The 15,916-nt window shown below is 49.8% G+C and overlaps 1 protein-coding gene across 9 annotated transcripts in view; it reads left to right on the top strand.

Moving 5' to 3' along the window:
• The window catches only part of SGMS1 (sphingomyelin synthase 1), an 89,200-nt gene that overhangs the window by 51,322 nt on the left and 21,962 nt on the right, over positions 1-15,916 (top strand). For 4 of the 9 annotated variants that reach the window (XM_063406144.1, XM_063406146.1, XM_063406147.1 and 1 more), the window contains one exon: positions 2,997-3,249. The exons of 4 other annotated variants lie outside the window; for them this stretch is intronic. The gene's annotated coding sequence lies outside the window, so the exon portion shown is untranslated. Of the gene's footprint in view, positions 1-2,864; positions 3,250-4,580; positions 4,672-15,916 lie in introns of those variants that run through there. One more of the 9 variants, XM_063406148.1, reaches the window with a different exon arrangement.

Here is a 15,916-nt window from a genome sequence, read left to right as displayed (position 1 = left end):
CTGGGAAAGGGCTGAGCCTGGAGAAAAGGAGGCTCAGGGGGGACCTTGTGGCTCTGCACAGCTCCTGACAGGAGGGGACAGCCAGGGGGGGTCGGGCTGTGCTCGCAGGGAACAGGGACAGGACAAGGGCAAACGGCCTCAGGCTGGGCCAGGGGAGGCTCAGCTTGGGCAGCAGCAGGAATTTGTGCATGGAAAGGGTGCTCAGGCCTTGGCAGGGGCTGCCCAGGGAGGGTTGGAGTGCCCATGGCTGGAGGTGTCCAAGGAAGGGCTGGAGGTGGCACTGAGTGCTCTGGGCTGGGGACAAGGTGGGCATCGGACACAGCTGGGACTGCCTGGGCTGGGAGGGATTTTCCAGCCTCAGTTATCCCGGGATTCTGAGCAGTTTTTTCTTATGTGCTCGAGACTTTGGTTCCCACCCTCAGTGCTGGATTTCATCTGCTAGTACACAATTCTTTTCTGATGGGTAGGGAAAAGGGGGGCTCAACATAGTCTGACTGGTTTTGATGTTTAGGCAGATTTAAGCTGTCAAGGCAAGGAAAGCCCTTCCCCAGGCCTTTGGAAGGACATTCCAAATGCACGTAGTGCTTGAATGGTCAAGACACATCAGCACCAGAGCTTGGTGGCAGCCCTTTCTCCTCAGTGCCAGCAGTCAACCTCAAATCTGTTTTTTCTGTCATGTTCCTCATGTTCTGGTGGGAAGAAAGCAACAGCTCTGTGGCCATCTCTGTTCTTCAGGCGTTTTTCGGGCGGTTGTCACTCTCCTGTTGGAGCAGGATGGGGGAAGGTGGAGGTGAAACAGCAGCAGCCACTGAACGGAGAGCAGTACTCCCAGATATTCAGTCCTATAGAAGGAAAATGATGTCATCAGCTCAGGCTGTCCCCTCTTTCAGCCCTTAGGCTAAATATGTCCTGGCTGGACTGTGTAGGAGAAAAAAACAACCCTCCTTTGCACATCCTGTGGAAGAGTTCATTGTGTTTCTTGCTATTTGTTTAGGGGTTTACAGGGTGTTGTGTTGTATCTGTCTGGACACATGCAGCATTTAAATGCACCATGGTTGAAAAGGTGTTCCCAAAGCTCACTATTAATTACCTGTAATACTCGTCCAACTGTCTTCTCCTCTCCCCTCTGGCCCCACCTGACTCGTGGGAAAACAGGGCTGGCTTTGTTACGTGCCTCGAGGTCACCGAACTCACACAGGCCTGGATCACGGGGGAAAAATATCACCAAGATAAGATCTGCTGGAGTAACACAAGATCATTTCTGTCAAATATGAACGCATTTATTGTCAGCAGGGAGTTACTGAGTTGGCCTCTGGCCTCACCAGGCGACTTCTGCTGTCCTGAGAGGTGTGTGAGGGCCCAAAGGAGACATGAGTGTCGTCAGCATAACAAGGAGTCCTTGCCCTGTGGCATCTTCTAATTAAGCTGTAGATTCCTTATATGTATCTTCTCAGTGGGAGGGATTTACAGGATTGGTACTCATTGAATTACGTCTAAGAAATCTTTAGGTGATGACCAATTACTGTTTTCACTGCAGAATCCCTCCTGGAAATCGGGGCTAGGTGGGGCAGATGGCATCTCTGTTGAGTGTTACAGAGCCCAGTTACTTAAGACTGACGGAAAAAAAGGGAGCTCACTGGTGCCTCATTCTGTGTCTCCTCAGATTTTAAATAAAATGGGCTGAGTTGGACTTGACCATGGGCCATTTTTAGGTGTCTGAACTTTGTGGAAGAGCTGATGGTGAGCACATTGTTCCGCTGGATACTTGGCTGTCTCCCTGTGTTGGGAACAAGCACTCCTGGGCCATGGTCAGGGGCGTGGATCCATGAAAAAATCCCAAAGCAGTTACTCCTTTAAAATGCTTGTTTTCTGCATGATGAGTGTGGAAGGATTTCTGTGTGCAGCTTCTGAAAATACTTTTTCCACCCTGTGCTTTCTGTGGCTCTGCAGATTCCTCGGTGTTCCTGGCAACAGGCTCCCTCTCTCGGGATGCAGCTCAGAAAACTTGATGCTGCTATTTGTTACTGCTGGCGCCTGTTTTTCAATTTCTATATTATTTCATCTGTGGAGTGGAAGCAGGCTGCTTCCTACGCCTCTGACTTCACTGCTGGACAGTGTCTCTGTTGGATCCAGCAGCCATCGGGCTCGGGAGAGTCCGTGCTCTGCTGGAAAACACTGCCAGCGCTGCTCATCCCATCAGTCTTCCCAACATGTGACTCAGCCTTTGTGTTGTGGTTTTGTACTGAATTACAGCAATTCCCCGCTGTCCCAAGGCAGCGGCCAGCAGACATCCTCTGCTCCCTCTCACCTGGGGTGCTTTTCCCAGCCTTTCCCGCTGGATCCACGGGCAGGAGGTCCTGTGTGCTTCCAGTCCTTGCTGTGTGCTTTGGATAGAGGCTGCATGCCAGCCCTCGGGGCCGCTGATGCTGCCTGGCCAGGGATTCTGCTGCTGGTGGCAGCAGTGGGATGGAGCCAAAAGATTCATGGAAAGCTCGGGGAAATGGTTGTTTTGCTTTGTGTTAGTGGGTAGAACACGACTTTCCTTTGTGGTGGAGGGTTTTTTTCTTTGTAGGGTAGGACTTAACATCTGGTACTCATATATATTGGAAAAAGGAATCCTTCCTCCCTGCAGTGACTCTTTCAGCTTTCAAAAGTGACACTTTAATGAAAGCGTTCCATGCGTACAGTAGGAATCACCAGACTGAGCTTACGTGATAAACCCATTCCGCCGTCTTTTAGGTGCTGTTCGCCGGCAGAGCAGCACTGCCGGGAGCTGTTGCACCACCCGCGGCCGGGCTGGCACTCCCGGCCTCCTCCTCCTCCTCCTCCCTCCTCCTCCTCCTCCTGCTGCTGCTGCTGCTGTTCCTCCTGTCGCGGGCGCTCCGTCCCTCCTCTGCCGGCGCTGACGCACTGGCGCTCCCGGGGAAGGAGCGGCGGCAGCGCTGTGGCTCCATCCCCTCTGGATCCCTCTCACCTCTCCGCATTTCCCTCCGCAGGCGCTTCCCGCGGGGCTGGCGAGCAGCTGCGAGAGGAGAGCAGCGCTGACCAAGGCCAGCCCGGGGGAAGTTGAAAGGCAACTTTGAAGGCGGAGGAAGTCGGGGCTGGCGGAGGAGGCGCGGGCGCGCTCCGCGGTCCGGGAGGGGCCGCGCCGCCGCCGTGTCCCCGTCCTGCTGCCGGCAGCGGCGCGGCTGGCTGCTGCTGAGGGGGAAAGCCGCCTTATCTGCTGCTGCCTACCGCCTGATTTCCAGGGTGAGTCGCTCTCCCCTCCGGATGGTCCCGTTTAAGTGTAAAAGCGTATTTGGCTGCTGCTGGAGGGCCGGGGGCTGCGTTTGGGAAGCGACCCAGGGACTCGGATACAGTCAGATCGATAGTACGGCTGTGGGGAGTTGGCTTTTTGCTTGGGTGACTTTTTGAAAGTGGCACTTAAGCTTGTGGTTACTTTGTTGCTGCTGCTTGCTTTTAATATTAGTTGTTAGTTTAGCGTGGGGTCTTTTTTACTAGAAACCAGCCAGGCTGCCAGCACTTGGGACAGCAGTGAGCTGGCCATGAGTCCCGCTGGCTTGTCCCCCAGATTGTGTCAGGGGTGTGTTTCCATCAGGCAGCTTCATCTCCTACTGGGGCATGGAATCTCCCTGTGGTTTCTGGCTTTGGAGGTTTATTTGCAGCACACCTGTGGGAGATAACCAGAGTTACACAGCGTGGCAGCGGTGCTGCCTGCACGAACTAAGAGCCAGGGACAATCTGCTGTCCCCTTTGCCACAGAGCAGGCAGCTCTCCCCACACCTGACCACCCCCCTGACTGCTGCCAGATGTCGCCAGAGCAGTTGTTTGCAGTGTTTGCATGAAGGAGCAGGAGCAGGAAGGTGTTTTGGACTTTCTGTGAGGTGGCAGAGTGGCTGTGCCTGGGCAGTGCCCTGTGCCTGCTCCGTGTGTGTCACGGTGTCACCGCTGCCCCACAGCGTGTACAGCAGGGTGGCCCTGGGTGTGGAGAGCAGCCCGTGAGTCACGGGGAGAGCACAGAAATCCTCTCGGAGGGCTGGGGGTGCTGCAGCAGGGGAGCAGAACTTGATCCGTGATCCGCTGCGGAGTCTTTCCAGGGGCTGTGATCCTATTTGTGCGTTTTGGGCACAGCCGCCTTTTCTTCTCATCCTAAACCTCTTTGGAACTCAATGCTTTAATCTGGAAGCTTTCTAATAGATTTAGAGCGATGCGTCAAGGGTTGTTTTTTTTTTTTTTAACATGACTTCTGGGGAGGAAACTAAACCAAACTGCCTGCAGTAGCTCATCTGTGTGTATTTTTGATACGTATATTTGTGTATATGCACACACAAGTGTACACACACAGAAGAGCTACTCCAGGCGTTGGTTTCTAGGCTGTGTGCGTATAGATGGGCATGTGTGTCCGTATAAAAAATGTGTTTTTATAGCAGGATGGTATGAGCAGGCTGAGAGGAGCATGAATTTCTTCCTGCTCTGTCAAGTAATACCATGCCTACTTCATTTGCCAGTTGATTTGGTTATGCAGACAAAGGCAGGAAAACAGACCATAACAAAACCACTCTTATCTAATCTGCTTACAGCACTGTCAGGTAAATCATTAACCCATGGGCCCCGTGCCTGTAAAAGCTGCTAAAGAGGTTTCCTGCCCCTGAAACTCCCATTTTCCAGAAGGTAAGGAGTGAAATTACTTGCGGATCTTGGTTTCACACGTGGGTGTTTGCTGCTGCCGTGGTTTCTGTGCCTGTTAACAAAGTGCTGTGTCCGATTAATGATGGGAGAGGACCTGCTCTCCCTGCGGTCTTTTTCCTAAGAGAACAACTCCAGCTAAGGCAGAGGGGAAACACAGCATTCACTTACCTGTAAACACTGTCACTCATTAATGAAATGTAATTTCACATGGGTTTATGGCTGGTGGAGTGTTTTGCTCAGCAGCTTCGTTTCCTGGCATCCTATGATTCAAATCCGTTTGAGCTGGAAGATTTGCTGTGGGTCTTGCTGTGCTTAATTCCACACCAGACTTCTGTTTTGGTTGACTTTTGTTTCTGTAGGCATTTAAGAGATGGGTTTCTCTGAAGCATTTAATACTTAGAATCTGCACAGTCCTGTCTGCATTTGCTTTACGTTTTGATCCATCGTGTTGGCAACGAGTTTGTTTTGGGAGAATAACTTAAAGCATGGAAAATCTGCTGCACATGGACAACAGCAGCAGTAGCTTCATTTGTGACGTTTGCAGCCGTTGCCTGAACAAAAGAAAAAGGACTCAAGAAGAGCTTAAGCTGTTCTAGTTGCCCATGTCCAAGAGCATGACTCAAAACTTCCAGCTAAACTCCTCTAAGCTCCCTGGTGCTGGAGTTGTGCCTTTCCCCCCTAAGCTGGGTCTGTTTTACATGCCAAACTCTCAGCCTGGCTGTCTTCTGCCAAAGGTTTGCCTGGTCCTACCAAGGGATTTTCAAGCACCTCCAGGGAGAAAATGAGTCCAAATAAGGCCTTGGAGAAACCTGGACCTCACTTTCGGTGATATCCCATGCCCCAAGTGCTGTTTGGCACGGCTCAGTGCCCTGCACAGCCTGGGAAAGCTCCAAACTGCTCCTGCTGCTCAGGAAAGTGTCCTTTTTGCTTGGGTAACTTTACAGCCTGGCTGCACATTAGCTTTTTAAAGCTGAGCTTTTTAAAGCTGCTCTCCCATGTGAGGAGAGAATTCAGGGGTTGCTGCATGTCAGGGTTACACCTGAGACCAAGTGCCTGAGGGAGGAGATATCCAAACCTGGAGGAGAAGGTGACTCCAGACCTTTCCCCAGGAGGTGTGAGCTTGTGGAAGGAGGTCTCTGTGCTGGGGACACCCCAGCAAGGCCTCCCAAGTGCTGTGCCAGGTGGGGATCGGCCTTGGAGAGGGCAGGGTGGTCCCTCCTCCCTATCCTGGGAGAGCCTGCTACAGGAGCAGATCCATGCTCTGGATCCTTGCTTGAGCCCCTCTCCTTTGAGTTTTTAGGGACAAAAGGTGCTGATTGGGACCTCAGCCAGTTCAGGTGAGCCACAATCCTTTGGGTAACCAGGTTGCCACACTGTGCAGTCAGAGCTGTTGTGGCCACAAGGGACAAGGAGAAGGAGCACACCTTGGGAGTGTCTGTGCTGCCCCTTGTGCACTCGCCTCTGGCCTGAGGATGGTTTTTTGCAAGGAAAATTGCCCTGATGGAGCACTCTGTTGTCTCCAGCTGCTTTCTGCAGCTGTCTGCATGGCAAAGGAGGTGGGGGAAATGACTCCGGTTAAAAATAGAAAGGCGGATTAGGGGATGTGAGGTACGGTTTCAGCATCCAGCCAGGCTGCTCTCACAACTCGCTGCTGCCACCGAAAGGGGAAGGACTTGCCCGTGCACCGTGCCTGCAGAAAACCAGGAGAAGTGCAGGTTTTCCGCCGTGGAATCACCCAGGCACAGGAGAAGAGAGAGGAGATGCCTCTGTGGAAAGCTTGTTGAGCTCTGTTGGCACAGGTGACACGAGTCCAGGTGTGCAGGGATGGGAATTCAGGTGGAGGCTTCCATTGGAAAGGTTGGGTTTAAGCTTCTAGCTGCAGCCGAGCTCATCTGGGTTAGTCTGCCCAAGTTAAAGACAAAGATCTAACGAGATTTACTCTGCTCTTTGAATTGTTCTTATTCTGCTGTTTTATGAGGAGAGTTCTACTTGGAAAAAAAAAAAAAAGAAGGCAAAACCAAAGAGTACTGGGGGTGTCATTTCACAGAATGTGAATGTGTAATATGACACTCTCAGAAGAGACTTTATTTTGCAATGAGTGTGTGAAAAGTCAGGAGAAAGAGTCAACAGACAAGCCAAGGGTAAATAACTTGTGCTTTGGAAACCATGGGCTTTTGAAATGTTGATTTTAGGAAGTGGTCACTGTATGGTGTTTTGGCACCAACCTTCAGTGTTTTTCACTGCTCCTTGTGGTTATCACTGGTGCTTTTGATGTATTTTCTGTTGCCTTTCCTAAAACAACTAAATTCCTAAAATCCAGTTAGGAAAACCATTATTTTCTTTGCTGAAAAGTTTGTTTCCTGCTGCTTTTTTTTTTTTTACTTTGGTTTTGGGGATTTAAGTTTATTTTTATTTGCATTCTTTAATTTTTTTAACTCTTTATTGGCCTTTAGAACAGTTTGAGTTCTCCTGCTGCTCCTTGGTTCAGCTTCTGTTGTTGTAGCACTCCCAGCCACACACTGATTAACAGTGACCCATCCTGTCAGTGTTGAGAAGGAAATATCCAGGGACATTTCAGATATCCTGGATATCCATCCTAGATAGATCCTGAAACCCAGGATGCACCCTGTACCAAGCATTTCCTGCAAAGGATGCAGTGAAGGGACTACAGCAGTTATTCATCATAGCTAAAGAATGCTTATCTAACACTTAGTTCAGAAAACCTGTCCCGTTTCCTGGGCAAACACTTTGAAGACAAAACAGCATTTATTCTTCTTGAGAAGCTGTGAATACAAGGTGGAATGCAATATCAAGTCAGAGGTTACCTTTACCTGGAGTTGTTCTACCTTCTACAAGCGAATTTAAGAATTGAAGTTACACTTCCACCTCTGAAAAAGAATCCTGAAGACAAGCAGGTATTTTTACTCAGTTAAGTTTCATAACACTTCAGCCTGATTTCTCACGAATTACTGGGCTGCTTTTCATAACTAGGAGTAAAAGTTCATTGGTCTCAGTGACAGATATAACACTGTTGTCTTGTAAATTAAAAGATCACTTCAGCAGTCAAGCAGGTTTTTCACTACTAAGAATATGGATGCTGTCATACTTGATTTATTTTTTAAAACAATGAAGCTGAACACATTTGACTTCAATTTATTTGCATTGGAGAAGCTGCTGCTTTGGGATTTTTGGGTATTAAGCATCAAGGATGAGAATGATTTAGCTGAAAGACCACCACCAAGTGAGTTTCGATGTAACTTTGTTTTCCGTTTCTTCATCTTTCAAGATTTCTGGAGTTTTTCCATATTATTTCTAACTCCTTTAGTGTTTAGAAATTTTCTCTTTAATCTCAGCCACCTGCTTCGCTCTGGGGACATTGGTTTGTCTGTTCTAAACCAGTCACACCCCACCTAAATCCTGGCATTGTTCAGCTCTCTCAGTGTGCTTGGATGTTGTACCGAGGTTAAAGCAACAAAAAACAACCCCAGGCACCAGCACAGGCTGGGGGGGACCTGCTGGAGCAGCTCTGTGGGGAAGGACCTGGGGGACACGGAGCTGTCCCTGGGCCAGCAGAGTGTCCTGGGGGACACGGAGCTGTCCCTGGGCCAGCAGAGTGTCCTGGGGGACACGGAGCTGTCCCTGGCCCAGCAGAGTGTCCTGGGGGACACGGAGCTGTCCCTGGGCCAGCAGAGTGTCCTGGGGGACACGGAGCTGTCCCTGGCCCAGCAGAGTGTCCTGGGGGACACGGAGCTGTCCCCGGGCCAGCAGAGTGTCCTGGGGCACACGGAGCTGTCCCTGGGCCAGCAGAGTGTCCTGGGGGACACGGAGCTGTCCCCGGGCCAGCAGAGTGTCCTGGGGGACACGGAGCTGTCCCTGGGCCAGCAGAGTGTCCTGGGGCCAAGGAGGCCAATGGGATCCGGGGCAGCAGGAGGAGCAGTGGCAGCAGGGCAGGGAGGGACGCTGCCCCTGTGGCAGCCCTGGAGGCACCTCTGGAGTGCTGTGCCCAGCTCTGGATCCTCAGCACGGCAGGGCCAGGGAGCTCCTGGAGCGGGGCCAGCGGAGGCTGCGCAGCTGAGGAAGGGCCTGGAGCATGGGGGTGCCCAGGAAAGGCTGAGGGAGCTGGGGCTGCTCAGCCTGGAGAGGAGCCCCAGCTGAGAGGGGCCCTCAGCCCTGGGTGTCCCTGTGTGCAGGGAGGGCTCCCAGCAGGGCCCAGGCTCTGCTGCGGGGGCCCAGCAATGGCCCCAGAGCCACGGGCAGGGCCTGAGCCCAGCAATTCCCCCTGCACACGAGGCACAACTTCTTCCCTGGGCAGTGCCCAGCCCTGAGCACATTGTCCACACAGCCTGGGGGCTCCTCCCTGGGGCTGCTGCACAGCTCTGTGCACACAGTGCTGTGCCCTGTGCTCTGGGATGGCCCTGCTGGAGCAGGGAGGGGGCACCAGGTGCCCGCTGAGCTCCCTGCAGCCTCACCCAGCCTGGGATCCTGTGGTCTGACCTGGGCAAACCTTGAGAACCTTTAGGTTGTGTTAATACAGTTGCAGAGAGACAGGTGACAGATTGTTGGCAGATGTTTCAGGTGGTGAGGGGATCTCTAGTTCTGGTGAAGTTATGAAAAGTGGAATTGCTAAAGCCAAACGAGAAATGAAAGCAACTTTCTGTTGTGTTTGCCTTCACAGATCTCCTGGCAGCTTCTGGAAACAGAAGTGGTGCAACTTTTTGTTGGGAACAGGATTTTAGAGGAGTGAAGAAATCCTTCTGGGGAGCTGAGAGTGTACCCTTTGCCCAGAACAGTTTGCCTCTGGTTTCACTTCTGAGCTGCTAAATTGACATCAGCACCTCTTTCCCAGACCATATGTATTTTAAATTATAATAATATAACTGTTCAGCAGAGGGGCTATTTGTAAACATTTTTCCCTCTGTGTGGTGGCCTGGCCTTTATCAGATATGAAGGGAAAGGTGGGAAAATAATGGGTCTGGTGATTCTGGGTTACTTAAGCTAAGAGCACTGGGTTACTGATTTGGATTTATCTGGGAGAAAAGTGACCCAGGCTCAGACTTTTGTTAATGTTTAATGTTGTGTAACGTTCTGCCCAGGCATAATTGAGCCATCAGTGCAGGAGTGATCCTCTTGGAGGGGTTTATTTGTCAGTGATTACAGATCCTTCAGTGGCTTCCATTTCATTGCAGCCTGAGCTCATTGATGAACAGGATCATCATTTACTTACAGTTCTTGGGATCCTTTCACACTGATTCTCCTTTTGGGTGGGGAGGAGGATGAGGAGACACCACAAAGTTATCTAAAATACTCTGCCCTCTCTTTCTGATGCTCGTTTGGCATTTCCTTGGTTTTAGCAGCCTCTTCACTTTCTCCTAATCCTGGTGATTTTTCATCTGGATTGTGTATGGATTGGGCTGGAAAGGGTCTGACACATGGTGCTGGGAGGATCCTCAAAGGATGGAGGAGAGGGGAGAAGGAAGAACAGACTCTACCATGATGGAAAGGAAAATAAGGAAGAAAAAAGCCAAGGAGCACAAACACTCCAGCTGATTCTTGTCTAGGTCTCAGTTTGAGATGAATACTCCTGATTTTTCTTTGTAATTTCCCTGATTTTGTCAGATTCATGCATAGTACAGTTTGCCCTCATGCTCTGCCATGCAGAGCTTTGGAGCAAGGAGGGAGTCCTATCTAAAAAGTACCTTTGAAAACAGGTGAGCAGAAGCTGCAGAGAGAAGCTGCCCCTGGATGCCTGGAAGTGTCCCAGGCCAGGCTGGAGCAGCCTGGGATAGTGGGAGGTGTTCCTGCCCATGGCAGGGGTGGAACTTCATGGGCTTTAAGGTCCCTCCCAACCCAAACTGTTCTGGGATTCTGTGAAGTGATTTTATACTCAGAAATAACTTTGGGCATGAAGATGACTTTCAGTTCTGTCAAACCTCTGAATAATCAGAGGAGGAGGCATCCGCAAGCTGAGTGTTAGGGCAGATTTGGCAATTTCTGGATCTTCAGCAGGGACCTGTTGAGCTTTGCAGTCCTGTAAGGTAGGAAAGAGCAGTGTGAGGTCCCTCAAAGACCTCAGCACCACTGGCTTGGAGCTTTGCATGTCCTGTCCTGGAGAATTCACGTTTACACCTGAGCACAGTCTTCACCCTGAGCTCATCCATCTGGCTGCAAGGTCACCTCAAATCTACCTTGTAAATACAGAGTATTTACTAAAAGGTAGTCCAAAAATACTTTGGGCCACATTGTCACAGTGGAAAGTGGTTTTCAGCTACTTCTACAGAGTTGTCATGACTAAACTTGGAGGTTGTTGTCTGCCACCAGCTGTCTGAAAGCTGCTGTGCCTTTTAAATCAAATTGTACAAACACAAAAAAGGCAAGATGTTATGCATTGTAAACAGCAGTGTTATTTGTCAGTCAGCTGCCTGAAATAAAAAAAAATCTCAAGAAAAAGGAGATGGCAGTGATTTGTGGCAAGTTTTCTGTAAGTAGCTATTACTCTTCCCTGGAGAAATTTGCCAAAGCAACACTTGTAACTGGTAACACTTGAAATTGTAAAGACATTGTGTTTGTGTGGCAAAGCTCTGGAAAAGAGATACAGCAGTAAATTTCAAAGTGCAGTTCATAACTACTGTCGTGGCCCCAGGCAGGGAAATCAGACAGAAAGGATCATTCTGGTCATTCTGGCTGAATTCCCAGTGAGAGTCCCTAGGGGTGGGCAGGCCCTGGCACAGGGTGCCCAGAGCAGCTGTGGCTGCCCCTGCATCCCTGGCAGTGCCCAAGGCCAGGCTGGACAGGGCTTGGAGCAGCCTGGGACAGTGGAAGGTGTCCCTGCCCATGGCAGGATGGGTTTTATCAACTCCAGACCATTCTGGGGTTCTGTGCTGTGGCATCCCATTCCAAGGGCTGTGTTTGGTGGAGGCTCACACCAAAATCATCTGATGTTTGTCTCGAGGCTTGATTCTGCCTTTCACCAATCTGGCCTGACTAAATAATCCATGAACTAAAGTGGTTTCTGCTATTTTTAGGCAGATCTTGCAGATCACAAAGGCAAATATAGATGCAACATTTCTTAATGTCAAACTCCCTTGCCTGCTGACTGACCCCAAATTCTGTACTCTCCGTTAGGGGACACACGTCCCCATGTCCTCAATGATTTATGCAGCAGCTACAATAACAGGGCCTGTTGCTTTCGGATGTGTGTGCATTCATATTTTATGTCTCTGCCTGCCCTTCATGTTTTATTTAATGGAGAGTGTAAGGAAATTGGTTACTTGGCAAAAAGTGGCTTTTAGTGGGCTAAGGAGCTCCAGGTTTCCTGAATTTTGGGCTGGTGCTGTGTCTGCTCTGCTCCCCAGGGGCTGTTCCACTGCTTTTCAAGAGCTTTCTGAATATTGATCCTTCCCCCTTGCTCCTCCAGAAAGGAAGGAGAGCCTGCAGCCTTGCTGCTGGCAGCCTGTTTCCTGCAGATCGTGTTTGGGGAGGGGAAGAAATCCCAAACCCAGATAGGAACGTGGTCTCCTTGTGCTGTCCAAGAGCTGCAGGCTTTTCTGGGCTGAGCTCAACTGTGTCCCCATTAAATCTGAATTTACGTGGTGCCATGTGTGGCATGTCTTACATTTCAGACTGATCCAGACCAGCACAAGTTTGTCTCAGGATCAGATAAATTCCAGTCCCCGCATTGTTTCACTGCTGGTGTGAAATCAAACCTAGAATCAGACCCTCGTTGTCAGTGGTGTCACACAGGGTGAGCTGCATATTTCATCAGGAGATCTGCCACTGTACTTCTGTCCCCTCACCCACATGAAATATTTGTGAATGTAGGTTATTTTCAGACCCAGTGAAAAGCTTTTGCAATGCCTGAGGACAGATAATAATATACTTTTAAAAGAGAATCTGTGTGTATTTATATCCTGTGCTATATCTAGTAGCCTCACCCTTACCTCGAAAAACCACCCAAACAAAACAAAAAGACCTGAACAATCCCCAAAGTCCAACTTCTGTGACTGTTTAATATCTTCTGGTGTGAACACTCGTAGCAGTTGATCTTGTTTCCAGAATACCACTTGTATTTTTCCCACCAGTAGTCATTTCAGCAGCTCTTGTGTTGCTTGCAGGAGGAGCTGTGGCATTCCTGGAGGACTCAAAATGAATTTTCATGACTTTCTACATAGAAGATGGATTTTTTTTTTAATAACCTCTTATCAAAATGCCATATTTTAGAAGGTCTTGGAGATTTATCTAAAAGTTGCGTGTCAGAGCACAGCTTGAGGACAGTCCTGTAGAGCAAGTCTGATTGTGGGCTGCGTGGGTGGGTAAAGCAGCAGCTATGGCCCTTATTTCTTTTGTTCTCCTAAAATATTCCGATTGCTGATGTGTTCAAGTGGCCCATAATTATTTCCCAGGCTTGGAGGGAGTGCTGGGGAGTCCCAGAGCCTGTCACGAGGTGCCTGCATGGACTTTTCCCAGTGTCCTGCTCTCCTTGTCAGATCACACAATCCCAGCATGGTTCCTGTTGGAAGGGACCTTACAGATCCTCTCATCCCAAGCCCTGCCATGGGCAGGGACACCTTCCACTATCTCAGCTTGCTGCACCCAGTGCCAGGGCCTCCCCACCCTCACAGGGAACAATCCCTTCCCATTATCCAGTCTAAACCCCCAGAGGGATTTCTGCAGTACCAGAACATCTCACCCCTCCTGCTTGGAGGAGCCCTTGCACATCAGAAGCAGCAGAATTGCCATTCTCCTTTTTTGTTTGCTTACTCACATGCAGCAGGGATATTGGATCTGCTGGACATGCCATGGGAATGTGTCTCCTGAGTATTTACCTATGGGAAGGGCTTATTCCCAGCAAGCTCTTGCATGGCTGTGCTGCAGGGAGATGGAAAGGAGCACCACACTCTCCTGCAGAGCTGCTGCTTCATCTTCTACTTGGCCATTCCCCTTTTATCTTCAGCCTCAGCAGCTTTTTTCCAATACTCTTGCAATGTCCCATCCTTCCCCAGCAGTCACAGAGCCATGGCTAGGTGGCCATGGATCTCCTGATCCATCTGGGAGAGGAGATAGGTCACAGTGGGGCTGTTTTCAGGCAGCACCTCATTGGCATCCCTGCCTTGCTCTCCTTTAAACCTTGCTAATCTGAGCTTCCCCCACCTGCTTGCAGAGAGCTACGGCCTGCATGTGACCGCAGATTGAGATCTTCCCTCCTCTCCCTCCCTCTCATCTGTTCACACTTAACAACAACAAATCATTAAAGATCCTGGAGCCAGATTCCTCTGGAGCTGGTTGGTCGTGCAATACTTGGCCGCAGAAGGGACAGAGGTTGATTTCTTTGGGTTCCTCTGTGTGGAAGAAGAACAGAGGCACTGGGTTCCTGCAGTTCTGGCTGCTCTAAGATGCAGGGCTGCTCCTTGTTGCATGTTAACTGTTTGTGTAACAGCAGCTGTGAAACCCAGGCTTGTTTTTGCAATGATCCTTCCAAAGCAACGGGCGTCCCTTCATTGATTAAACAGTTAATTCCTGTGCCCACTTCCCAGGATGGAAAATCTGACTTTTATTAATTGTTTCTGCAAGGGTGGACATGGCTTTTGAGTGCCTAAACCAGCTGAGGTTATCTAGGCAGTCGGCTGTGTTTGCTGGGAGCAGTGTGTGGAGGGTGCCCTGCAGGGAGCTGCACTTGTGACATGCTGGATTGCTGGGGTGGAGGGAGGGAATGGCACCAGCTGTTAACCCCTGTGCCTAATGCACAGCCCTGTGAGAGGAAACACATCTGCAGCAGGGCATCTTTCCAGTCTCTAGTGTAAATTTTGGCTTGCCTTCTTTTACTTAAAAGAAAATGTTTAGACTGGTAAGGAAAGTTTGTTCAAGGCTGTGCCTCGTGTTAGCAGCTGGACATCCCTCCCTCCTGTGGCAGGAGGACAGGGATCACATGCCCATCCATTCAGAAGGCATCTGATTGAAGTGTTTTTAGTTATTTCTGGCTGTGAAGAGTGGCAAAGCACTGGCTGAGCTTTGCACTCTGCTTTGGGTTGCTTTGCAATGGTTTTAGGGGAGTTTGGAAGGTGAAATACTGTTCTGATTTCAAACTGACAGAGAGTAGCATTAGAGTTTGGATATCAGGGAAAAAAATCTTCCCTCAGAGGCTGGGGAAGCCCTGGCAGAGGCTTCCCAGAGAAGCTGTGGCATCTCCATTGCTGGAAGTGTCCAAGGCCAGGCTGGATGGGGCTTGGAGCCACCTAGGATAGTGGAAGGTGTCCCTGCCCATGGCAGGGGGTGGCACTGGATGGACTTTAAGGTCTCTTTCAACCCAAACCATTCTGGGATTCTATTTTTAAACACAGCCCAATTTCCATGGCAGGAGCACAAGCTGCTTGCACTTACCCGGTACCTCTGGCTGAGATTCCCTTGTTTGGCTGGAATTACAGGTTACTTCTGGAACTGATTTAATTGATGTGTTCAAATCCTGCCAGTTCAGCCTGTGGATCTGTTACCCAGCCATCCAGTCTTTCCTGTTCAGCGTGCCAGATCCTGGAGTGACTGCCTGCACAAGAAAGGATGGCTGAGAGCTGTTCCAGCGATATTCCCTGGGATCATCTGTAACCAGGTGGTGGTGGACAACTCACAAAGGTGTTGGGACAGCATGACACAGGCACATCCCTGTGCCTCAAGTGTGCCACTAGAAAAGGAATTCAGAAGCAATTGGATGTGTCTGCAGGAGGAACTTCTGAGGCTTTCAGGTGGTTATTGAAATACTCGTAATTTCCAGAACAGTTAGATGGCGAGATCTGAGTTTATCTTCCCTTATTTCTCCTCTGTGAATCTAATTGATCGTAACTTTTGAGCTGAGGGGAATATGTAAAACATATTTGACACCCTTTGAACACACTGTAGTGACTTCAAGGGACTCTGCTTGTGATCTGGGCAGTTGTTTGACATGTCACCACTGCTGTCAGTGTGGAAGGAGGCGTGTTTTCAGTGTTGTTTTGTGATCTTCAATTATCTATCAGTTCAAATTGTAAGGAATATTTCATTATTCCTTAATGTTAAGTTTCAGGGAGGATGTTTGTGTATTCCTGTCCTCTGGGTTCAGTGCCCACGTCTCAACAGCAAGACTTAAGCAGGATTTGCTGGTGTCACAGATGGGAGCAGTGTCACATCTGACATAGGTTGGGAGCAGCTGAGGAGGAACAGTTGGTGGAATGAGTAGGAATAGTCTGACACACAGATAAAGCTA

Source organism: Prinia subflava, chromosome 9 (assembly GCF_021018805.1).
Source record: "Prinia subflava isolate CZ2003 ecotype Zambia chromosome 9, Cam_Psub_1.2, whole genome shotgun sequence".
NCBI lineage: Eukaryota > Metazoa > Chordata > Aves > Passeriformes > Cisticolidae > Prinia > Prinia subflava.
This window is presented reverse-complemented; position numbering and strand designations above follow the sequence as displayed.